The sequence below is a fragment of the Microtus oregoni genome, unplaced genomic scaffold (genome assembly GCF_018167655.1).
Source record: "Microtus oregoni isolate MIOR12 unplaced genomic scaffold, Mior012 000001F_ref0000356, whole genome shotgun sequence".
In the NCBI taxonomy this organism is placed as follows: domain Eukaryota; kingdom Metazoa; phylum Chordata; class Mammalia; order Rodentia; family Cricetidae; genus Microtus; species Microtus oregoni.
Genome location: NW_024543060.1, coordinates 4,808,749 through 4,833,495, shown reverse-complemented (window position 1 = coordinate 4,833,495; position 24,747 = coordinate 4,808,749). Strand labels below are relative to the sequence as shown.

Here is a 24,747-nt window from a genome sequence, read left to right as displayed (position 1 = left end):
AACCACCCAGTGCCACAGAAGGGATCTGCCTTGTAAGCAGGGTCCTTGTGGATCCAGTAGGTTTAGAATGAGACCTGCTGGAATGGGGCAAGTCCCTTTCCAAAGCTGACTGGCCCTCTAAGCAGGGAAAATTTGGTAACACTGTAACCATGAAGACAGGGCGGACACAAATCCCTCCATCTCAGCTTTAAACACTGGAACCCACTTTACTAGGGTGAGTCTTAGCTCACAGCCTGCTAGCCTCTGGAGTATGCGCCTGCTAGCCATTTTAATCACCTAGTCTGAGCCTTTAGAGAAGTCTACCAAACTAATACGCTCTGAAGAAATCCTAGCCTTCTGGTATTCTGCCACAATCTGCAGAAGTAAAATTGCCGTGGTTCTCTAAGGCCTCAGAAACATTTTTTGTGTGTAGATATCTTTAAAAAATCACTTAAATGAACCAGGTGTGATGGCGCTTGTCTTTAATCCCAGCGCGCAGAGGCAGAGGCAGGCAGATCTCTGAGCTCGAGGCCAGCCTGGTCTACGGTGAGTTTCAGGACAGTCAGAGCTGTATAGAGGGACAGCGGGGAAGGGGGTGGGTCACTTAGAGTATGGGAAAACTGAAATCCCACTGTGCTCAAGGAAATCAGAACTAGTCACGATAACCTAGAAACGAGACTGGGTGGACTGGCAGCATACCCCTGGGATCTGGGCGCTTGGGAGACTGAGGCAAAGAGTGGTTCGAGACTAGCCTGGGCTATATAAAGAGATCCCATCTCAAAAGCCAGAAAAAAAGGGCGGTGGTGGCGCACGCCTTTAATCCCAGCACTCAGGAGGCAGAGGCAGGCGAATCTCTGAGTTCGAGGTGAGCCTGGTCTACAGCGTGAGTTCCAGAGTTCCAGGACAACCAAGACTGTTATAAACCCTATCTCAGAAACAAACAAACAAAAAAAGCCAGATTTTTTTTTTAAAAATTAAAGAAAGGAAATGCAAGGCACAATTTTGCGCCCCACTGCATAGTATTTCATTCCTGTTTATCTAGTGCTCTGCTGAACTGTGCGTTCATTGGATATGTTTCTTTCATCTTGACATAATTTATCGTTTTCCATTATTTTTCCCTGGTGTCAGGAAAATTTCTAACGTTGGAGGTGTTTTAGCTTTCGCTTATGTACTCTGAGGGAAGAGGCTCCAGCTGTTTTACAGGTTTCCGTTTTATTTTGGTATTTTACTGAACGAGCAACCCGGCAACCAGCAGGGGGCGGGGGGGCCCCCAAGGGTCTGAAGCCCCGCTGCAGCGCTCCGGGTGTCGTTACAGAAGTGCCCACCAGGGGTCAGCACAGGCTCGGCGTTGGTCTGAAATATCCCACAATGCACCGAGCCTCCGCCCGTGCGGCAGAACCTCAAGCGGTGGGGCGGGGCCTCCCCATCGGGGGCGCGGCCTGGACGTTTGGGCAGGGTCTAGTTCTGTGGGGCGTGGTCTATAGAACTGGGGCGTGACCTAGTTTTGGAGGTGGGACCTAGCTGCGGGGGCGTGGCCTAGCTGGTAAAGGCGTGGTCTGGGTGGCGGGGGACAGGTCCGGCTGTCGGGTGTTGCAGGTGTCTGTCTGCTCCCAGCGCTGTGGCGAGGTAGGGGCTCTGGAGGAAGTCCTGGAGCAGTGCGGGCGTGGCCGCGGGCTTTGCCCAGATCCCCCGCACTGCTTTTCCTAGGGTTCCGAGCGCGGACTAGAGGGCATCTGGAGCCTGGTGTGCGGTCTCGTGTAGCTCCAGGCCGTCCCTCCCGTGGGAATGGATGCAACTTCGGGCGCAGGCGACTGGTGGGAAGTTGGAATCGTGGATTCGCTAGCACGCACTACAGGCTAGGGTGAGTGGCAGCCGCCACACGCGGGCCATCCTCTCAGGAGATGCTGTCCCTTGGGCTGAGCTGGTGGGGTCCTGGTGTTCCGGCAGGCCACCCAGGACGGCCCCGGGGTCTCCTTGATGCCACACCCAGCTTCTTAGTTTTCAAGTTCGTAATTAGCACTATGCAAAAAGTAAGGTTCGGTATCTAGGAAACACTGAAATGCCTGGAGGTTTGGGCTTGAGGGTGTCTTCCCCCATCAGCCTGTTTCTGCTTCATTAGGAGTTCAGTCCTTTCAGTCTCAACTTCCTGTTACCCTGTTTCCTTGGCAATCATGTCACAACCTGGAGGCTTCAGGTGGCAAAGCCGAGTGGAGTGACTCTGCCCACTTTTCAATGCCCGGCAAAGTTTTGTTCACGGATCTCCACCCCCAATAGAAAATAAATCATAATTTAGTTTTTTCTTTTTAGATTTATTTTAAGTGTATGAGTGTTTTGCCTGCGAGGATGTATGTACACTGCATGTGTGCCTGGACGCCTGAAGAAGAAATCGGATCCCGAGAACCGGAGTTATGGATGACCGTGAGCCATCACGTGTGTGCTGGGGACAGAACCCTGCCTCTGTGAGATTAACACATGTTCTTAACCACCGAGTCATCTCTCCAGCTCCATAAACTGTATTTTAAAGGCATGTTTCATCCTATGTTATAGTCACTGCCATAAGCCAATTGATTTGCTTTTACTTGATCTCCAAGCAATTTCTCTTACTGATTAGCAATGTTTGTAATTAGGAAAACTACAGCACAAAGATAATCCAGGTGAACACAGTCTTAATTAGCAAATGAGCTGTTGATTGAGGGCAGTGGATAAGGAATCAGGTAAGCTTGTTCTCAGACATTTCTGCCGCCAAGGAGGTTGAAGAGTGAAAACTGTCTTCACTGTGTCTTCCAAACCTAAAATGCAAATGAGCACCTGTTCCTTTTTTAGTAGACAGACCTCTTGGCTTGATCATCGAAATAAGAAAATTCTGTTAAAAAAAAATTTTTTTTTTTTGAGACTGGGTCTCTATGTAGTCTTGACTGTCCAGGAACTTACTAGGTAGACCAGGCTGGTCTCGAACACACAGAGATCAACCTGCCTCTGCCTCCCAAGTGCTGGGATTAAAGATGTGTATGTGTCCATGCCCAACCAATAAAATCAATCCTTTCTTTCTTTCTTTCTTTCTTTCTTCCTTCCTTCCTTCCTTTCTTTCAGACAGGGTTTCTCTGTAGCTTTGGAGCCTAACCACAAACTCAATTTTGTAGATCAGGCTGGCCTCGAACTCACAGAGATCCGCCTGCCTCTGCCTCCCGAGTGCTGCTATTTAGAGCTTGCTCCACCTCTGCCTGGCAAGAAAATTCTTTTAAACTGTTAACCAAATTACTTCTACTCAAGGAAAGGAGGTGACTAATCAGTTTGGCTTTTCTATCTTTGTTAAGCAGAAACTTGTCTTAATGATTATCCTGAATGACCTCATCACGTGGTGACGGGCCTGTTCTGTAATGACAGCACCACCCAAGTTATTCAGAGACAGATTCTGTCTGGGAGACATTCTGTCAATGTGCCTGGATTGGAAATGCAGAGATAATTTAAACTCCGGATTCTGAAACTGATCTAGGAGGGCAAACCAACCCAGACAGCGTGTATTTATCAGGATGGGTGGTGTGGCAGCACAGCACGTGCTTGCTGAGGTGACAGACAGCACGGCACTACCGTGCCACCCGTGATGGCCAGGGCTTTATGTCTAGTCTGTCGGTCATGAGGGAACGACCTCGGGAGAAGCGTGCACTTGAAATGAGTACTAAGGATGTCTGGGAAGAGGGGTCAAGAAATAACAAAATCACAGAGAGCAAGAAGAAAATGTACAAACCGAGAGAGATGGATGTGTTAGATATTATACTAAGTGACACAAGCCAGTCCCAAAGGATAAATAATGTAAGGCCCTATTTGAACACAGTCCCTAAAGGAAGGAGATTGATAGAGATAGAAGACAGAACGGTGGTTGCCGGGAGCTGTGGGAAGACACAGAGTTAGTGACAAATGGAGAAGATAAAGTCCTAGAAAAGTATGTTGATGGTTCCACAACAAAGTGAACATATCAAAAGCCACAGAACTGCATAAAAATTGTTTAATCCCAGGACTGGGGGATGGCTCAATGGATAAGCATGAAGACCCAAGTTCAAATCCCCAACATCCCTTGAAAGAGTTGTGTCTGTGACTACATGCATGTCTGTAACCCCAGGACTCAGGGTGGAGATAGGGCAGACACAGGACTTCTGGGGCTTGCTGGCTAGTAGCCTAGCTCTGGGTTCAGTGAGAACAACTATGCCTTGAGGGAAGTGGTAGAGAGGGATGCCCAGCATCCTCCCCTGGCCTCATAGCTTACCACACTTACCGCGTACTCCTCTGAGCACATATTCACCATACACACACAGGGTGAATCCCCTTTTTACTGTTTCCTATCAACATGAAGAATCTCCACCAGGTGGTGGCAGTGGCACACTCCTTTAATCCCAGCACTGGAGGCAGGCAGATCTTTGTGAGTTCGAGGCCAGCCTGATCTACAGAGCAAGTTCGAGGACAGGCTCCAAAGCTACACAGAGAAACCCTGTCTCGAAAAACCAAAAAAAAAAAAAATTCCTCCCACAAACCTCTGCTCACGAAGCCCAGAAACAAAACCAAGTAGTCCTGCATGCCTTGGATCCCAGCACTGGGAAACCAGAATGAGTGCGTGTCTGTGAGTTCAAGGCTAGCCTGGTCTTCACAGTGAGTCACAGCCCAGCCAAAAGCTACTTAGTAAAACCCTATTTTTTTTAAAGCAATGCTAATGTAACACATTGTATATGTTTGTGTATCTTACTGTATAGAGGAAGAAATCTCATTGGCCATCCTTTGTGGTCAGATTGCCAATGTCTGGAGCTTGTGACAGACACTTTTGTGGCCAGGAAGACAGAAAGTGCAACTCCCCTGCAAAAAGGTAAAAGGTATTTTACAGAACCCAGCCCAAGAAAAGAATGCTGGGTGGGTTCTTACATGACGTCCCCAGGGCACAGCTTGCCTAACACCCTTTAACACACCCTCAAGGGGGAAACCCAAGGTTTCCCAGTGATTGGCCCAGGGCCACTGCACAAGTCCAGGCTGACTGAGAATGGGAATACAAAACTCATCCTCTAAACCCAGATTATGGCTTGATACCCACAGGGACTCAGCTGATGAAGATGCTCTGTCCACCTGAGCAGGAAGCAAACCATGACTTTCATTTCTGTCAGCCCCGTGGCAGCATATTATAAAAAGTATAGTTATGGGGCTAGAGAGATGGCTCAGAGGTTAAGAGCACTGACTCCTCTTCCAGAGGTCCTAAATTCAATCCCTAGCAACCATATGGTGGCTCACAACCATCTGTAATGGGGTCTTCTGGCCTGCAGACATACATGGAAGGAATGCTGTATACATAATAAATAAAAAAAAAGTATAGTTACTAAGGAGATTTGGGTGCTTAAGAAGTGGGTGTGTCGGGCTGCCGGTTCCATTAGGTCTCGAGGTGGTAAAATGAAGCCAGGAGTGGTGATATAATCCCGGCACTAGGGAGACAAAAAATAGAGAATCAAGTAGACTAGTAGACGAAAGTAGAGTTCAAGGCCAGGGTCAGCTATAAAATGAGCTCAAGGTCAGCCTGAGGTACGCGACAGACCCTGTCCTAAAACAACACATGAAAAACACAAGGCAAGGAAAAGGTCATACGTCTGTGTCAAACACGTGAAGCTGGAGAGACGGTTCTGTGATTAAGAGCACGTACTGAATTGAGGCTTTGTGTGCACGCCTTTAATTCCTGCCCTTCGGAGGCAGAGGCAGAAGGATAGCTGTGATTTTGAGGCTAGCCTGGTCTACATAGCGAGCTCCAGGACAGCCAGGATTGCATTAGAGAGACCCTGTCTCAAAAAAGAAGAGAAAAGGGCTGGAGAGATGGTTCAGTGGTTAAGAGCGCTGCCTGCTCTTCCAAAGGTCCTGAGTTCAATTCCCAGCAACCACATGGTGGCTCACAACCATCTGTAATGAGGTCTGGTGCCCTCTTCTGGCCTGCAGGCATACACACAGACAGACTATTGTATACATAATAAATAAATAAATATTTAAAAAAAAAGAAAAGAAAACAGTTTTGCTTTGCGCATGCTCTGCCACTTCTGGTACCGCTGGCTGTGCTTCGGAAGTGGCCCATGGGGGTGATGGAGGTGAGCTGAGGAGGACAGCCTCAGGTCATCTATCACACTCTTCTCTGAGGAGGGATTCCTGGGCTGCAGACAATCCTGTGGTTCAGGTGTTGTGGCTATTTCAGGATGGGTGGACCAGCGCAGGCATCTTTTGAAAAGTGCAGGCGGCCGTGGCTGTTAGATGTCTCCACTGTGGTGTCCCACATGAGCTCCCATCTCAGCCAAACCTTTGGGTCCTCATACGGAAGGGCCTTATCTGGCATCACTTGGTGTTTCCTCGGGCCAAGCATTAGGTCTGCTCTTAAGAGAACTGTGACCTTGTTTTATAGGCACAGATGAAGGAGGGTGTGTGTGTGTGTGTGTGTGTGTGTGTGTGTGTGTGTGTGTGTACAGAGGCCACAGGACAACCTTGGGTATCATTTCTCAAGAGCCACCCACCTTGTTTTTGAGATAGAGTCTCTCACTAGGCTGGGGTTCTCCTTATTTCGCTAACCTGGTTGACCCATGCACCCCAAGGAATACTTTTGCTTTCGCCTCCCCAATGCTGGGAGTACATGTACTTGCCACCACCCCTGACTCTTTATGGGGTTTGGGGGGTCGTTATGCTTGCAAGGCAAGCACCTTACTGACTGAGCCATTCTTCCCAGAATCCCCCTCTCTTTTTTTAAACTCTAGCCTACCGTCTTTTCTTTCTTTCCTTCTTTGCCAGGCTGGCCTCACGCAGCAATCTTCCGTCATCAGCTTCGTGACATGAGCCACTATAAACAGTCAATCTGCTGTCTGTTACCACCTACTCTTGTCACCTAGTTTTTGATGCCTTCCAGTGTCTGTCTTCATCAGCTTGGCAGTTTACTAGATAGAATGCTAAGAGCTATGTCGACAAACCTAAAATTCCCTCTTTCAGATCATTAAGGGATTCAAACCTGGACTTCTGGGTGCTGGCTTTTCTGTCATCCAGATCTTGGTAAAACTGGAATGGTTTCTGGTACCCAAGGGGTGCTCAAGGCGCACAGCCGTTTTCCAGCTGGTTCTTTCTCATCCTGTTCTCCACAACATTTTTTTCTTTTTTTCCTTTTTTCTTTCTTTCTTTTTTGGTTTTTTTGTTTCTTTTTTCGAGACAGGGTTTCTCTGTGTAACTGTCCTGACTGTCCTGGACCTCACTTTATAGACTAAACTGGCCTCGAACTCACTGAGATCTGCCAGTCTCTGCCTCCCGAGTGCTGGGACTAAAGGCATCTGCCACTACCACCTGGCTACAAGGATTTTTCAAATGGCCTTCCAAGCTCCTCCCATTCTCAGCAAAGGCCTTAAGGTGGCTTTAGAGATTAAGATAAAGTCGAGGCAGCAGCCCTGTAACACCTTGATTAACTTTACATTCCCTGTTCTTTTTCTGTCTCTTGGGGTTCCCAGCCCTTGAATTTGAGCCACGCCCCCCCTTCTCTGAAAGTAGGATTTTGCTCTATAGATTTAATCCTTTTGCCTTGGTTTCCCAAATGATGGGATTACAGATGTTGCTACCAGATAGGGCCAGCCTTAAACTCAGGGGCTCAGCCTGTGTTCTAGCCTTGTCCTCCACCTCCACATCTGTCTCATTAGCCTCTGTCCCCACTCCCATCTCACCATCAAACCCCAACTTTCCCAGCACCCTCTTCTCCACGCACCAGCTTTTTGCTTTAGACTTGCCTCTGTTCCCTGACTCTCCTTCCGTCCTTCTTTTCCCTTCCTCCTGCTCGGTTCCCATCATGTCACTGAAACTGTCTTCACAAAAGTCACCAGCGGTGCGCACTGCTCACCCCACAGTTGAGCTTCACTCCGGTGCCAGAGGCTGTTGGCCCAGCTCCTCTGCACTCACCAAGCTCTCTTGCTTTGTGCCTCGGCCTCATGCTGTGTTTGCCCTTGGGCACTTTCTGTAGCTGCTTCCCTGGGCTCCCCACTCTGGTTGTGCCCACCCTCCTGGAACTCTTTAGTTCTAATCAACAGAGCGGACTAAACAACCAGCCACTCAGATGACCGGACTCTGAATCCCCAGCCAAGGAAATGCGATGATCTCTGGCCCCCAAAATCCAGAGGTGGATCCAGGCCAGCGGCATTAGCACACAGCCTTGGCCTGCTTCTGGGTGTTCCCCCTGTGTTCCCTGGGGAGGTAACACTGCTAACAGTGGCCCCACATTTCTCTTCAGACCTCAGAAACCCAAGACGTGGCCCTGGCTTGACTTCCCATGCTGGAAGTCTGAGTTTCTCCTTTGCCATTTCCTCACAGCTGTTTGCGGACCCTGCTCAGGCCTGCTCCTCCATCTCCCGCCATGTCTCCTCCTGGTGGTTCCCACCCAGTCTGGACACCTAGCCTGACTACACTTCACAACATGGTCAGGAGCATTTTTGGAAAATGCTACCAAATCCTACCCTTTCCATAAGCAAATCCCCATTATGGAAGATGGCTTCCCTCTTGTCCCAAATGGCCTGGTCTGAGGGATGCTGCTTGCTCCTCCAGCTCCCCTTTCTCTTCCTCCTCAGTCCCTTCAGCTCTTACCTGTAGATGCCAGGCCGGGCAACTCTCAGTTCTTCCTTCATAGTGCTCCGTCCCGCGTATGCTACCGACAGACTGCCGCTGGTCCTTTGAGCTCTGAGGTCAGAGACGGCTTCCCCCAGGAGAGCCTCTGTGCTGTGTTGTATACACATGCTTCCTCTTAGGGAACTCTGCTTCTGGCTAGGCCTGGTGGTGCAGGCCTGTCAACCCAACTGCTCCAGAGGCTGAGGCAGGAGGATTGCAATCTCAAGGTCTGTCATCCTGGAAAACCATGAGGCTTTATCTTAAATTATGAAAAGAAGCTGGGCGGTGGTGGTGGCACATGTCCTTTAATTCCAGCACTTGGAAGGCAGAGGCAGGCGGATTTCTATGAATTTGAGGCCAGCCTGGTCTACAGAGCAAAAAAAATTAAATTAAAAAGTGAAAACAGCTGGGGTTCATGTGGTCGCGTATCTAAGTGGTAGATTGCTTTCCTGGTATGTATGAGGACTTAAGTTCACTTATCTGAAATCTCTCTCTCTGTCTCTCTCTCTCTCTCTCTCTCACACACACACACACGCATACACAGAATATTAGTTAATTTTGGTTGCTATGGCAGAACACATGACCAAGGCAACTTACAGGAGAGTTTATTTGGGCTTCAAGTTCTAGAGGGACATGGCGGGGAAGCGTGGCAGCAAGCAGAAGTCATGGCAGTGGGAGCAGGGAGCCAAGAACTTAAATCTTCAAATGCAAGCACAAAGCAGGGAGAATTAACTGGAATGAATGAAATGAAGTGGCTTGAGGCTTTTTTTTTTTTTATCTCTAAGCCCACCCCTGGTGACATACTTCCTGCGCCAAGGTAGAACCTCCGAAACCTTTCCAAGTAGTGCTACCATCTGGGGACCAAATGTTCAAATGCTGGAGAGACAATGAGACATTTCTCATTCAAACCAACACACATACACACAGGCAGGGGAGAAACAGGAAAGAGAAAGGGAAAGAAAAAGGGAGGGGGAGGGAGAACTGTTTTTTCATCTTGGTACTCAACACTCCATATTAGCTTGTTAAATCATGCCTCAATTGACTTAAAGGGCTATGAAGGGTTAGGCCTAAGCGCCCTATGCCACCTCCCCGCCCCCTTCCCTTGTTGAGCCTTGCTTTCCTGCCATTGTCCTTATATGTAATATCATTCTAGCTCCTTGACATGCTGTGTTGTAGGAGCAACGAAGGAAAGAAACTGGAGAGTTCCTCATTGGATACAGAAAACACTTCATTATCTCCGCAGGAACGGAAGGGAGAACACATAAGTGGCAGCTCAGCTTGAGGGGTCTTCAGCCAAGAGGCAAGGCGGGGAAGCTGCCTCCACAGTCTGTAGAGAGGAGATCAGGTCCCCTAGGGCGAGAGGAGAAGTCTTGCAGCAGCGAGAGCTCACAGTGTGGGAGTGGGGAGATGGTCGGGGGCATCCCTTCACACTGGCCATGTTCCCCGGGAAGTGAAGCCAACAGTTGGCACCTCCGGTATACATCCCAGTGTCACTTCATCTCCATTCCCTGACTGTGAGGTTCGGGACGAACACCACTGCCTATCTCTCCTTCCTCTGTGGCTCTGCACTAGCGAGCTGACAAAGCCTTACCAGGACAGACCTCAGGTATGCAGAAGAGCAGAAAGAATGACATCACGTACACACTGCTTAGCTGGTTGGGTGGGTTTTTCATTTGTTTTTAGTGCTGGGGTGCACTAAGCATACAGTCTGCAGCTTCACCTGAGCTACACCAAGCATGCTCACCCTCCCGACTCATACCACTCCTTTCCCTCCCCCCCCTTTTAAACGACATACATACTCTATGTAGTTCTGGCTGTCCTGGAACTCACTGTGTAGACCTGGCTGGCCTCAAACTTATATCTGCCCATCTCTGCCTCTGCCGTGCTGGGATTTAAAGGTGTGCGCTCTCATGCCTGACTCCCACTGTTCTTTTTGAGATAGGATCTTGTTATGGAGCTCAGGCTGGTCTTGAACTTGTTCCAAAGCACAGATTGATCTTTAGCTCTAGTCCTCTGGCTTCAGCTCTGAGGACCGAGGGTGTAGGTGTGCACACTCACACCTGATACCACTTAGCTTACACACACCTTTGCATCTTGCCTGTTTTATTTAGATCCCATTAGATGAGAGCTGACAGCCCTGTGTACCTCTCCCCTTTTGTCCTTGTCCCTCCCTCCCTCCTAGAAGCCGCCACCATCCTGAAGGAGGTGTGTGTCCTTACAGTGCATGCTATCTGTCACTCATACACAGGTGTGAATGGGAAATCAGCATGCTCTTGTACCCTTACCTTTTAGATGTCGAAGATGTTTGTTCATCTAGGACTCTAGTCGTTTAGTGCACGCTGACAGGGTAGTGTTTCTTTTCAGAACAGTGTGGCAGTGAGGGGGTACAGTGCCATGCTTGGTATGGAGCCAGAGACTGATCTAAGGGGGCTTCGGAGGGAATGAAGGAAGGACAGACACACGGGCACAGAAAAAAAGTGGGGGATAGGATGGTGTGTGTTCTCATATGGAACACTGCAACACTCCAGCAGCTCGCTGTGTTTATTATATGCAGTTGAATAAGGAGGCAGGCTTAGCTAACCTCGGTAGGAGTGGTCTCTCTTGAGGAGCAGTTTGGGGACTGTAAACATGGGGGGCGGGGAACTATGGTAACTGCTGTCTGCAGACGCTGTTGCTGTCCATGTTTGCCTTGAACCTGAAGAAAACTTTGCCATCCCTCTGAGCCTTACTCAGGGAAGGCTTTGCCAATGCCCTGGGGCTGAGGCATTGGGGTCTTTGACATGGCTATGCCCATGCCAACAACACACATTACTCAGGACTTCCTTCTCTCAGGGCACCACCACCGCCCTGCTTTGTTTGTGGTTTGTTTTTGTTTTGTTTTGTTTTGTTTTTGAGACAGGATTTCTCTGTGTAGCCATGGCTGTCCTGGAACTCACGAAGTAGACCAGGCTGGCCTTGAACGCACAAAGATCCTCTTGCCTCTGCTTCCCAAGAGCTGGAATTAAAGGCATGCACCACCACCGCCCAGCTAGGACTCATCTCCTGATAGGGTCATAATTTGATGGACTATTGGGAAGTGATAAATTTAGTAGGTGCTGGTTGTACCCACTTCCAAGAGAGAATGACTCTCGACCTCTGTGTCAGGTAACAGTTCTACGCTACAGCATGGCTTTGCACAGAGAGCAGCGGCCTGTTGTGTGCTCTGATTTTAGAGGTTTAAAGAGAATAAACAAAGAAACAAAAAACCCTAGCAGCTCTTTGGGAGCCAAAGATCATTAGGGCTGAGTTGGTTTTCTTTTCTTTCTTTCTTTTTTTTAAAATTTTCTTTATTAATATTTATTGAGCTCTACGTTTTCCTCTGTTCCCCTCCCTGCCTCTCCCCTCCCCCCTTAAATCCTCCTACAAGGTCCCCATGCTCCCAATTTACTCAGGAGATCTTGTCTTTTTCTACTCCCATGTAGATTAGATCTATGTAAGTCTCTCTTAGTGTCCTCATTGTTGTCTAAATTCTCTGGGATTGTGGTTTGTAGGCTGGCTTTCTTTGCTTTATGTTTAAAAACCACCTATGAGTGAGTACATGTGTTAATTGTTTTTCTGTGTCTGGGTTATTTCACTCAAAATAATGTTTCCTAGCTCCATCCTGAGATGGTTTTCTAGCCTCCTCAGTCATCTGGAATTTGTTTATTGGCTTTGGCAGGTTAGTACAGACTTCTGGTATCAGCATTGACACAATTGTTGGAAAGTTTGAACTTTGGAACGTCTTCAGTTTAGGGATGTTTAATGTGTGAAAGTACTCATCAATCTGAAAAGCTCAAAGAGATACCCTGTGGAAAATAACCTTTATAAGTCTATAAGGTAAATATTATGTCTTTAGTTTAAAAAGAGAGGGGGATTGACTAATTTTCTGTAATTATCCAGAGATAAATGGTGGAGCATCTTTTACTAATTTTGAAATAGCACTTTTTGTATGCGTATGTGCATGATCACATGTGTGTAAATATGTGTACAGGTGTGTGTGTGCACGTGTGTATTTGTGTTGGTGGAGGCTCAAAGTTGGGAATTTTCCCTGATCAAGCTCCACTTTCTTTCTCTTTTTGGTTTTTTGAGACTGGGTTTCTCTGTAGCTTTGGTGCCTGTCCTGGAACTAGCTCTTGTAGACCAGGCTGGCCTTGAACTCACAGAGATCTGTCTGCCTCTGCCTCCTGAGTGCTGGGACTAAAGGCATGTACCACCACTGCCCAAGCTCCACTTTCTTTAGTGAGACAAGGCCTCATGCTAAACCTAGTCCTTGCCAATGTTTTTCAGTCTGTATAGCTAGCCGGCTTGCCCTGCGGATCCCCTGTCTTCACCTCCAGTGTGCCAGCATACCCACATGGCTCTTGGCAGGGGTGCTGTGAGTTCAAATTCTGCTCTTCGCACTTGCACGACAACACTTTCTCCACTGGGCTGTCTCTCCAGCCTCCATGGTTTTTGTGTGGTCCTAGACATAGACTCCGGGGTCCTTTGCCCTTTCAGGCAAGCACTGTATTACCAAGCTCCACCCCCAGCTCTAAATTGTTCCTTTTCCATATCTACTTGGTTAACAAGGGTTGGGGTATCCTATTTCCCAGCTCCAGTGTCTAGAGAATGATCCAGTCTGGTCTTGAGGGAGCCTGAACCCGGAGAGCAGTGGACCAGGAGTTTGGGGCTGGTTGGAGGGTGGTTATTGATACAGAAACAACAATAGGAGCTAGCTGCTGGTCAGGTGGGTGGGAAAGAGCAGGTGGGGCCGGGATGAGTCAGGACACAGAAACCAACCATTTCTGTCTTTTTATACAAGAACTCTATTCGCCTGAGAGAAGCACCTGCCATTAAAGGTACCTCTCTCTGAGGCCTTCTGTATGCTGACATTTTAAGTTACCATCTGTGAGCGATTGATTGGGAGGCTGGTGACATGTAACGGGGTGGGGGGGGTTCTGTTACGAGTAGAGGGTGTAGTCTCCCTCACAATGGGAGGGAAGTGCTTGCTTCCAAGAGACCCCTGGCCAAGGCCCTCTGGTGTCTCTTCAGCTTCACTGCAGAAATTATGCTTTCCGAAGAGGTTCAAAATATCTCTTCATCGCATTCCTTTTTGTTGGAATGTGGTAGCTCTATGCCTTAGTTTGCATTCTGTCCTAATGGGATACCGGAGGGAGTCGTGGGTAGAGGCTTCTTTTGGCTCATGGCTGGGCTTGGATATCATGACTGGGTGTCTAACATTATATGATGAAAGCTTTGAATTGCTTCAACTCATGGAAGAAAGTGGAAGGGCAACCCGCGCGGGAACTAAGGCAGCTCCAGATCAAGAACTCCTCCAGAAGGTGTTAATCCATTCTTGAGGGCCTTGCTTCCAGGACCCAAACACCTCCTGCTATGCAGGCAGGACCCAGACACCTCCTGGTAGGCTGGACCCAGACACCTCCCGCTAGGCTGGATCCAGACAACTCCCGCTAGCCCCACATCCCAGTACTGATGCACTGAGGAATTAAGCCTCCATAGGTGAACTCCAGAGGGACAAATGGTGTCCCGTTCATAGCGATTTCTACTTGCTTGTGTGATCCTGGTTGGTCCGGCGTTCTCTATCCTGTGCACCATTCCTTCCCCCTGGCCATTTGATTCTGGCAGCAGCTGCTACAGCTTTTGTACATCCCACTTATCTGACCCAGGCTGACTGAAGATTCCTCGTAGGCTTTGTAAACACAGAACTAGCAAAGGCTTGAGGAAGGCGGATGATGGTGATGCTTGACCTCTCCGTGTCCATATTTACTGCCCCATGGCAGTGTCTCACAGTGAGAAACATCAGCAGAGGACAAAGTCTTGCTCAAGTTTGGATCCTGGTTCCCAGGTTTTGTGGGAGATGGCTACACCCGTCTTGTCCAAGGCTTTGTAGCATATCTGTTATTTTAGTTGTGTCTTTTGCTACCTGCCCCTTTGCATCCCTCCAGTTCCTGCCATTTACAGTCAAGAGTTCAGACTAAAGCTGGGCAGGGTGTTGACCATCATGCAACCTTCTCCGAACTTGGGATTCAAGAAGGTTTTAGGATCGAGACCTTGGAAGTGCCTAGGCCTTCTGTGTTATTTTTTTTTTCAGTCATTGAGTTTTGCATCTAATTTTATTAATTCATACAAAATTTTGTATGATGTGGGATGTCCTTCTGTATATGTGTTACTTTTTTGGCTGTTGAATAAAACTGTTTTGGCCAATGGCTTAGAAGAGTAAAGCCAGATGGGAAATCTGAACAGAGACATATAGAGAGTAGGCTACCTACCTGAGCTTTCTCTGACCCACCCTTCTTTCTACTTGTGATGAGATCTTGGATTTACAACCCGTGGCTGAAGATGACCTTGAACTCCCAATCTTGCCTCCAGCTCTCAAGTTCTGGGGTCACAGCTGTGCACAGCCACACCTGGGTTATATAGTGCTGAGGATCAAACCCAGGGCTTCAAACTTGTAGGCAAGAATGCTGCCAACTGAACAACACCCCTAGCTCATCCCTGAGCTTCTTTTCTATCTTTTCTTTTATTTTTTCCTTCCTTCCTTCCTTCCTTCCTTCCTTCCTTCCTTCCTTCCTTCCAAGACAGGGTTTCTCTATGTAGCCACTGCTATGCTGGAGCTCACTATGTAGACCAGGCTGACCTCCAAGTCACAGAGATCCATTTACCTCTGCCTCCTGAGTGCTGGGATTAAAGGTGTGTGCCACCCTGCATAGCCTCCTTCATCTTTAAAGGCTTCAGGCTACAAAAGAATCTTGGCGTGGCTTTGTCTTTAATGCTTGAGTTTTTTTGTTGTTTTCTTGCCTTACCCTGTACTTTTTTGGTTTGTAAGAATGATCTATACTCATGAAAGCAATTGGAGAGCACATCAAAGAAATCCCAGAAAAGCAGCCCCCACCCATTACTCTGCAACCAGGAGCCAGCAGTGTTGGCGTGGGGCACACGTCCGTGGTATCTGTGAGGAGTGTTCTAAGCTTGGCCTGGCTGGCGGCCATGTATCCATTCCAGTCTTTTTGACCTCCCAGGCTTCGGTCCTCTGCTAATAGCAATCACTTAATCGACCTTCCCTGCCCCATCTGTCCTACGCGATAAGAATTCAAGCTGGCAGGGGTGGGGGATGGATTCTGGTAACTGGTGAGGAGAGCCAATCACAAGCTTTGGGATTCGGGGGTGAGGGTGGGGGTCGTTTCAGGAGCTCTGCAGCCTGACTGAGGCAGAGGTACCTGTAAGGGAGCCTGGCAGCTGGGCAGGGCTGCCGAACAGGGGCTTGGTACAGAAGCAGCACCCTTGCCATTCTCGTATCCCTCCCTAACCGTTCATGGAGCCCACACTTGGCATGGGCAAGTCCAGCGCAGCCCGTGCCCCTCCTGGGCACACAGACCATAGCAGGGGATGGCTTCTTCAGGCTCTTCTTGTTTTCCCTGTTCTGAATGAGAAAGCTTCTGTGCACCATACAGCAGGGCGTCTTTCTTTTCGCTGTCCACTCTGTTTCTACCCTCGGTCTGAGCTGGTTTTCTGTGCTATTAACCCTATCCCACAGACTAGGCAAGTTAGCAAGCAACGAAGTCTGTTTTGGCTACAATTCTGCTCTAAGGTCAAGGAGCCACATCTGTCGTGCAGAATCCTCACTTTGGCCCAGCTGCAGCCCACAAGCTAGAGACAGAGGCATGGCAGAGACCAAGCCATGCTGACCTTTGTGAAATACTTTCTTTCTTTAAAAAAAAAAAGAAAAAGAAAAAAAAAGATGTATTTCTATTATTTTAAATCATGTGTATATGCGTGGGTGTGTGCCTGTGTATATGTGTATGATGCCCGAGTCATCAGATCCCCCTGTTACTGGAGTTACAGGCTGTTCTGCACTATCTGACATGGATGCTGAATTCTGGAACTCAGCTTGGGTCCCCTTCAAGAGCAATAATTGCTTTTAAGCACTGAGCCATTCCTCCAGACCCACAGACCCACTTTCAAGATAGCCTATTAACCCATTAATATGGAGAGTTTATTAATCCATTCATGAGGGCAGAGCTATGATCATCTAGCGCTACCTTGGGTAGCTCCTGATGAATATTGGATTTCAGCTTGAGTTTCAGAGAGGGCAAACCATGTTCAAATCATAGCACCCTCTTTCAACCCTCTCCAGTAGCCAGTGCATTCATATAGCTTATAAATATTAAACATATGCAAATAGTTTGTGTTCTTGGGTTTCCCTCCTTGAAAATAAATAAAGCATTATGTGTGTGTGTGTGTGTATATATATATATATATATATATATATATATATATATATACATGCTTATGAATATTTTTTCTGCACTTTGCTGGGCCTTTTTGGTCACATACGAGATCTTGGAGACTTTGAAAATACCTGCACAGCTTCCTCACGCATATTTGCACTGTCTGAGTCTTAATGTTGTATGTGTGTAACATGATGTAGTTAGTCAGTCTTCCCCCCAGTGAAAAGCATTTGAACTCTTCCTGTCTTTCATTATTCTGAGCAATAACTACTACAATGACTCGATTTAGATCTGTGCTATTTCTTAAGTATTATAGCTGAAGGATAAATTTCCTGGAGTCAAGTTAGGGGTCAAAGGTGATTCTCTGTCCCTCTCCCTCTCTCTTTTTTCCTAGAAGAATTCCTTTTTTAAAAAAACTTTTTATTCATTTTAACATACTAACCACAGTTCCCCCTCCGTCCCTTCCTCCCTCTCCTCCTCAATTCCCCCACCCCACCCCACCCCATCCACTCCTGATCCTCGGGACCAGGTTCCTCTCACAGGGGGCTCTGGATCTGCACTTCATTAGGACGAGAGTGTTTGTTTCTCACACGCGGCCCTATGTTCTCGTCAGTTGTTTTCATTCAGCTATTGTCCTCCCAATTAGAGGGCAGATGTGTGGAAAATAAGGCCCAAGATATAGATCTTCCTGCCCTTGAATTTTCTGCATTCATAAATTATAAGGCCGCACCCTGGGAGCACAATAAATATTTTCCTTTTTCCAGTGTAATTGGGAGATCAGCCAACCATGCTTGGAGGAGTGGAGTCTCACACTTGGGGAGAGTTAAGCAGAGCTTTTCTCTCTCTCTCTGTGGAGAAAGATATTTTGAATTCTTGCCCCAAGCCCAGCCGTCACTCCTGAGATCAGACCCTTGACTCAGGCCTACAGCGGGTCTGTTTATTGGTTTGTCAGCTTCTGTCCTGGAGCCTCAGCCTGTCCCATGGCTCATTTCCCTCCGCCTGCGCCAGCACCTGCCCCAGCGTCAGCAGCAGAACAAAAGAGGTTTTGAAGCTCTTTTCGTCTGTGCTGTGTATGTAAACATTACATCACTTCAGGTTACTTCGCCTGTATCCCAGTAGCAAAATGCTCTCGTTGTTGCCGTGGTGTCTTGGTTTCCATGGCGTTTCATCGCCTCACGGTTCTGCTGCTACGGAGGAATACAGCAGACTTTACCCTAGTTTGTAAAACTGGATGCCCTTGCATGCCAACCATCAACACTGAAAGTGTAAGTGGGAATTGCAAGGGATATATCTTACAAATGCTATCAATATGGCTTCTAGAAAATAAGGTTGTTGGATATACAGACACATATAGAGGCATGTTGATGCCTTGTATGAATGTACACACAATATGTTTATTTCCTCAGTTAAAATGTAGATGATTTTTAATGTAGTAAAACATACACAGCGTAACAAACATTTTACCCTTGTAAGTGTATGGCCTGGCCTGGAGATGGAGCTCAGTTAGATTGCTTTCAAAGCATGCCCCGTCCCAGCACCACATAAAAGAAGGGTAGAACCACAAGTTTGTTTGTTGTTGCTTTTGTTTTTTGTCTTTTTTTTAATTTTCTTAAATTGTTTTGATTTTTCAAGACAAGATTTCTCTGTGTAGCCTTGGCTGTCCTGGGACTCACTCTGTAAACTAGGCCAGCCTGAAACTCAAGAGATCTGCCAGCCTGCGATCAAAGACACTCACCACCACTGCTCGGCCAGTTTTTATTGTTTCAGATTAAAATACATATAACGGAAAATTTCATCAGTGGGTTATTCAGGTAATCTGTAAAGTTGGCCTCCAACAAAAGGCTGGTGTTCCATTTACTATGTAGCCCAGGCTAGCCTTGAGCACATGGTTATCCTCTTGAATCGGCCTCTCAAGTAATGGGATTACAGATGCTTGCCTTTGTGAGGGATTACAGATGCTTGCCTTTGTGATGAGCTGTACATGTAGGTGTGTGTATGAGTGTGAGTGTATGTGTGTGTGAAGGATATGTACATGTGGATGTAGGTAAATCATGGAGGCCAGAAGAAGGTGTTGGATTCCCAGAAGCTGGCATTGTAAATGCTGGTGAACCACCTGACATGGGTGCTGGGAACTGAACTTGGGTCTTCTGCAAGAATGGTATGTGCATGTACATGAACACTGAGCCGTCTCTCACGCATGTAAACACTGAGCCGTCTCTCCATGCATGTAGCCATCTCTCCATGCATATAAACACTGAGCTGTCTCTCCATGCATATAAACACTGAGCTGTCTCTCCATGCATGTAAATACTGAGCTGTCTCTCCACGCATGAAAACACTGAGCTGTCTCTCCACGCATGTAAATACTGAGCTGTCTCTCCATGCATGTAAACACTGAGCCATCTCTCCACGCATGTAAATACTGAGCTGCCTCTCCATGCATATAAACACTGAGCCGTCTTTCCATCCCACCCATCACTCACTGATTTAAATTGGGCGGACTCTGAGAATAAAAGGATGTGGTGTGAAGGGGTTCTCGGACTTACCTGGGCCCTTTCAGAGAAAGGAGGTAGCTAAACCTCTTTGGGATGACTGCAGTCTGGTTAGGGCAGCTTCGATTACAGTGGGGAGGGCTGGGCGTTTGTATATGATGCCGGGGCCCAGTGGATAGATAAGTAATAGGTACCAGGGGTGGGAGGATTCCTGTTGAACTGGACTCAATAGGCCAAGCATGGCAGGCCCAAAAGGAAGCCTGGCAGTCAGGTACCTTCAGAGGAGCTGACTAAAGTTTGGTCTAGGGGTGGGGGGGGGGTCCTCACCGGCTAGTGACTGTTGCTGTTCAGTACTGGGACTCCCGGCCAAGTGGCCCTCATCCTTGTTGGACTGATAGTCCAGGGCTTGGATATTTCTTTACTTTGCATGTTTTTTTTTTATCATAAATGTTTCCCTAGGGACTCCCTGTTCCTAACATTTTGGGAGACAGGGTGGCTCTGGAGTTATGAGCACAAGCTTAGGGGGCAGAGCTTATTTCTGACACCTGTCTTACTCCAGTAACTTTGGGCAGAGCACTGAATAATGTCTTCTTCCCAGAGTGGTTAACTATTAAGTATTAGAGTTATTCTGACACACTCCATCTTGGTCTCCTGAGGCCAGCCCAACCTGGCCCTGTAGGGCTGATCTATAATTCTAGGCTTGGTGGATCAGTGAACATTTAGTAGCCCCAGTAGCCAATAGCACAGCCCTGCTTCTGTCCATCGAAACAGAACCTCTGAGGCCTTCTGTGGTACCTCTTGTTCTTTTTTTTTTTAATATTTCTTATGGTTTATTTAACTTTATTTTATGTGCATTGGTATGAAGGTGTCAGATCCCCTGCAACTGGATCTTCAGACAGTTGTGAGCAGACATGTGGGTGCTGGGACTTGAACCCCGGTTCTCTGGAAGAGCAGCCAGCGCTCTCAACCGCTGAGCCATCTCTCCAGCCCCGGTACCTCTTGTTCTTAGAAAAGAATTCTGGAAATTTTTTAGTACACACTGTACTCTTTAAGGGATGTACCCTAAATTTATTACAATAGTGATATGCTTCAAACCCGTTGGAACCCCGTGTGTGTGTGTTTACAAGAACTTTTCTTTTTTTTTTTTTTTTTTTGGTTTTTCGAGACAGGGTTTCTCTGTGGCTTTGGAGCCTGTCCTGGAACTAGCTCTGTAGACCAGGCTGGTCTCGAACTCACAGAGATCCGCCTGCCTCTGCCTCCCGAGTGCTGGGATTAAAGGCGTGCGCCACCACTGCCCGGCTTACAAGAACTTTTTAACAGTCACCAAACAAAAGAAAATGACGAATCAAGGCATTTTCAAAATATACTAGTGGTCCAAAGCCACAGCAAAACCCTGTCTCGAAAACCAAAAAAAAAAAAAAAAAAAAAAAAAAAAAAAAAAATACTAGTGGGACCAGCAGGTAAAAGGATTTCATGAAAACAGATCTCTGCTATAGGTCTCAGAGGAAAACTGATAATGTTCTTAGCTTTTGGAAACACCTTAAAAATATTTACTTTTGTTTTTAATTATGCATATGCATGTGTCTCTCTGTGTGTATATACACACGTGTATGTATATATGTGTGTGTGTGTGTGTGTGTGTGTGTGTATGAATGTGTGAATGCAGATTGCTTTGAAAGTCAGAAGAAGTTGTTAGGTCTCCTAGAACTGGAGCTACAGGAGATTGTAGACTGCCATGTGGGTTGGGATCTGAACTCAGGTCCTTTGGAAGAGCAGGAATTCTCTTAATTGCCCAGTCATCTCTCCAGCCCTGGGAACACTCTTATGATGATGATGATATATATGCAGGGATGTGCATATTGAAATCAGAGGACAACTTTCATGAGTTGGTTCTCTCTTTTAACCATGGGCTCTGAGGATTGAACTCTGGTCCTTAGATTTGGGTGACAAATGCCTTTTCTTTCTGAGCTCCCTCTCTGGCCCTGGCACCCTCTTTTGATGGTATAATTACTGTAGCAGTTCCTTCCTTATCTGGGTACTTAACATGATGTGTTAGCTGCATGGCTTTTCTGATCTTTCAATCAAATAATTTTTTTTAAAGCTGTCAACTACATAAACCCTCTCAATCTGATTAATGGCTGAGTCCTCCGTAGCCTTTCCACCTTCTGAAGTATGTCTAAGAGCTCTCGGCAGTTTGAGAAGGAGCCTGCGTCTATGAGTGTGTGTGCATGTACGTGTGTGTGTGTGAGGGCGCTGCAGTTGAGGGAAGACTGAGAGGAGAAAATACTATCATTTTTTATAGTAACTCATACAAAACATCTAACACAAAGGTCAGAGGCGCTGACTGATCTTCAGAGGACCCAGCTTCAGTTCCCAGCACCCACTCAGCAGCTCAAAAACACCTATAATTTCAGTGCCAGGGGATCTGACCCCCTCTTCTGGCCTCCATGGTCTCCTTGCATGTATGTGGTTCACACACAGACACGGGCATAACTTTTATATAGATAAATCAGTAAGTCTTTTTTATTTATTTATTATGTATACAACATTCTGCCTCAATGTATGCCCACACGCCAGAGCAGGGCGCCCGATCTCAGTACAGATGGTTGTGAGCCACCATGTGGTTGCTGGGAATTGAACTCAGGACCTCTGGAAGAACAACCAGTACTCTTAACCTCTGAGCCATCTCTCCAGCCCCAAATCAGTAAGTCTTAGAGTAAAAAGACAAAGGATGGTTAGCTGGGCGGTGGTGGCACATGCTTTTAATTCCAGCACTAGGGAGGCAAAGGCAGGTTGATCTCTGAGTTTGAAATCAGTTTGGTCTATAGAGCAAGTTCCAGGACAGTCAGAGCTACACAGATGATGGAGGAAGGTCATTGGCTAATAAAGGCACTGCCCTGGCCCATTTTATTGGTTAGAGGATAGGTGGGAGGAGTAGGCAGAACAGGACGCTGGGAGGAAGAGGAAGTGAGCTCAGTCTCGACAGCTTTCCTCTCAGGAGCAGACGCCTGAGAGAGACGCCATGCCCCGCTCCCGGCATGAAGCTCCGACCCAGGATGGACTAGGCTAGAATCTTCCCGGTAAGACCGGTTCTCACAGATTATTAGAGATGGGTTGATCGGGATGTGAGAATTAGCCAGTAAGGGCTAGGGCTAAAGGGCCAAGCAGTGATTAAATGAATACAGTTTGTGTGTTGTTATTTCGGGGCATAAGCTAGCCGAGCAGGCGGCCGGGGTGCTGGGAACGCAGCCCCGCCACTCTTATTACTTCACACAGAGAAACCCTGTCTCGAAAAAAGAAAAGAAAAAAGGAGAAAGAAAAGAGAAAAGGGAAAGATAGTCATGGAGCCAGGATCCTTCTAGTTTGTGGCGAGTACAAATTTTCTGCTTCCCTACTTTAAGAAAACTGCACAAGGACATCATTGTTACCCAGATGATGGCATTGGTTGTTTCAGTGAGCATACACACTCCTAGCTTGTCTCAACCCTGACTTCACTTCCAGGACTAACAACACAAGAGGGCTGACATCAGTACTGAGTCACTGAACTGGGATCTCTTTGTTTGAGATACCGAGTTGCAGACAAGATGTCCTCCAGAGGGACTTGGGAAGAGTCACTCGCAATGACGCTAATTCTTAGTGATGAGGCAGTTCAGGCAGAACTGAGGGGATTCAGAGGAGAAGATCTGTTCATTGTTATATTAGGTTTCTCCAGGGAAACACTGAACTAAGACATGTATAGATGTGCGCATACATATGCTATTAAGTGAAACAGTATACACGTTGAACTAAGATGTGTACATATGTACGTACATATACTATACATTGAAACAGAAACAAGGAAAGAGATTATTATAAGGAATTGACTCGTGGGACAAGAGGAAGCTGAGGGGCTTGGAGGTCTGCAGTTGGCTGGCTGAAGGCCTAGGAGAGCAGTATCTATTCCAGTCAGGAAGCTAGGGCCAAGGTTTCCATCCAAGGCAACAAATAGCCAACGTTGTGGGGGAGGCTGAAGGTGTTTCCTCTTGGCTCTTCCATTCACTACTGAGTTGATTGGAAGGACACACATCTAGAGAAACTATTCAGTCAACCTCTGGCTTCCATGTACACACACACACACACGTGCAGGCAACATCTCCCACACATACATGTACATACAACACACACACACACAGAAGCAAAGGAACTAATTAACTCTGCACGACTTTCAAACATCTTCAGACATTAGCAAACAACCACGCTTGTCAGTTGGTGCCGATGTTGATGGAAAATCGTGAGCCTCAGGGATTAAATTACCAGCTCAAGCACCGATAAGACCTAGGACACTTTCTCTGTGCACCTTGAAAAGGGAGCATCCTGTGTTGTCTAGGGTGGAGACTGCTGACAGCCAAATAGAGAACTCCCTGCTACTGGCTAGATTATATTACCTGGCCTTGCTGTCTACTGTTAAATGGAGAACAGTTATAGGAAAAGAATGAGATCTGGAAGTCGGGGTAGGATGTAGAACCCGTACATTCTAATGCATTCTTTACCAGTGGCAGAAGTCCCCGTTTTCACCCTCAATGCGTTTGACCCCTTTGCTCAGGCTGAAGTGACCTCTCTACTCAGCTTAGAGATTAACCCTGTGTTGCCCAGAGAAATTGCCACATTCTGAACTGAGGTAGTGACAAGGCTGACTCACCTCAGGGCCCACCTCACAGACCCTCTTTGCAGCTAATCATGCCACTGGACTCAGAACTCAGCAGGTCCCGAACCTGAGATACAAGGTGTTACTAAAATCCCTTCCTTGGGTGAGATGTAAACTAGGCCTCCCCCTCCTCATCCTCTCCCAATGATAAACTATATGAAATTCTTTAGAGTTTCTTAAGCTTATTAACATGGAGCGATGGAGAAGGGGACAGACAGGAGCGTGAGAGACCCTACAGCAGCCGCCGTGGAAGGTCTACCCCCAGCATGCATGCTGATTCCATCATGGCTGTGAGTATAGAGTCCCCTCACCTCGTCTTCCTCACCCATAGCCTCTAGCCCAGGAGTTCTTGACCTTCCTAATGCTGCAACCCTTTAATACAGTTCCTCATGTTGCAGCAATCCCCAACCATAAACTTATTTTCATTGCTCCTCATTAGATGTAATTTTGCTACTGTTATGAATCATATGTAAATATCAGTGTTTTCTAATGGTCTTGGGCAACCTCTATGCAGGAGTCATTTGACCCCCACCCCAAAGGGGTCAAGGCCCACACTTTTGAGATCCTTCCCAGAGACCCAGAGGTCATGTACAATTGGGGAAGAACTGCATAAAGCTGGTTAGGAGAGGGAGCTGGATCCTCAGGTGAGGGCCCCATGGCCCTCCCTGCTCCTGACAGCTGAGAGAGAAAGTCATCAATCAGCAAGGCTAAC

At 47.3% G+C, this 24,747-nt stretch overlaps 1 protein-coding gene across 1 annotated transcript in view; it reads left to right on the top strand.

The window, feature by feature from the left end:
* The first annotated feature begins 1,598 nt into the window (after positions 1-1,598).
* Positions 1,599-24,747, top strand: part of Extl3 (exostosin like glycosyltransferase 3) — a 93,985-nt gene continuing 70,836 nt past the window's right edge. The window contains exon 1 of the mRNA XM_041665796.1: positions 1,599-1,840. The gene's annotated coding sequence lies outside the window, so the exon portion shown is untranslated. The remainder of the gene's footprint in view (positions 1,841-24,747) is intronic.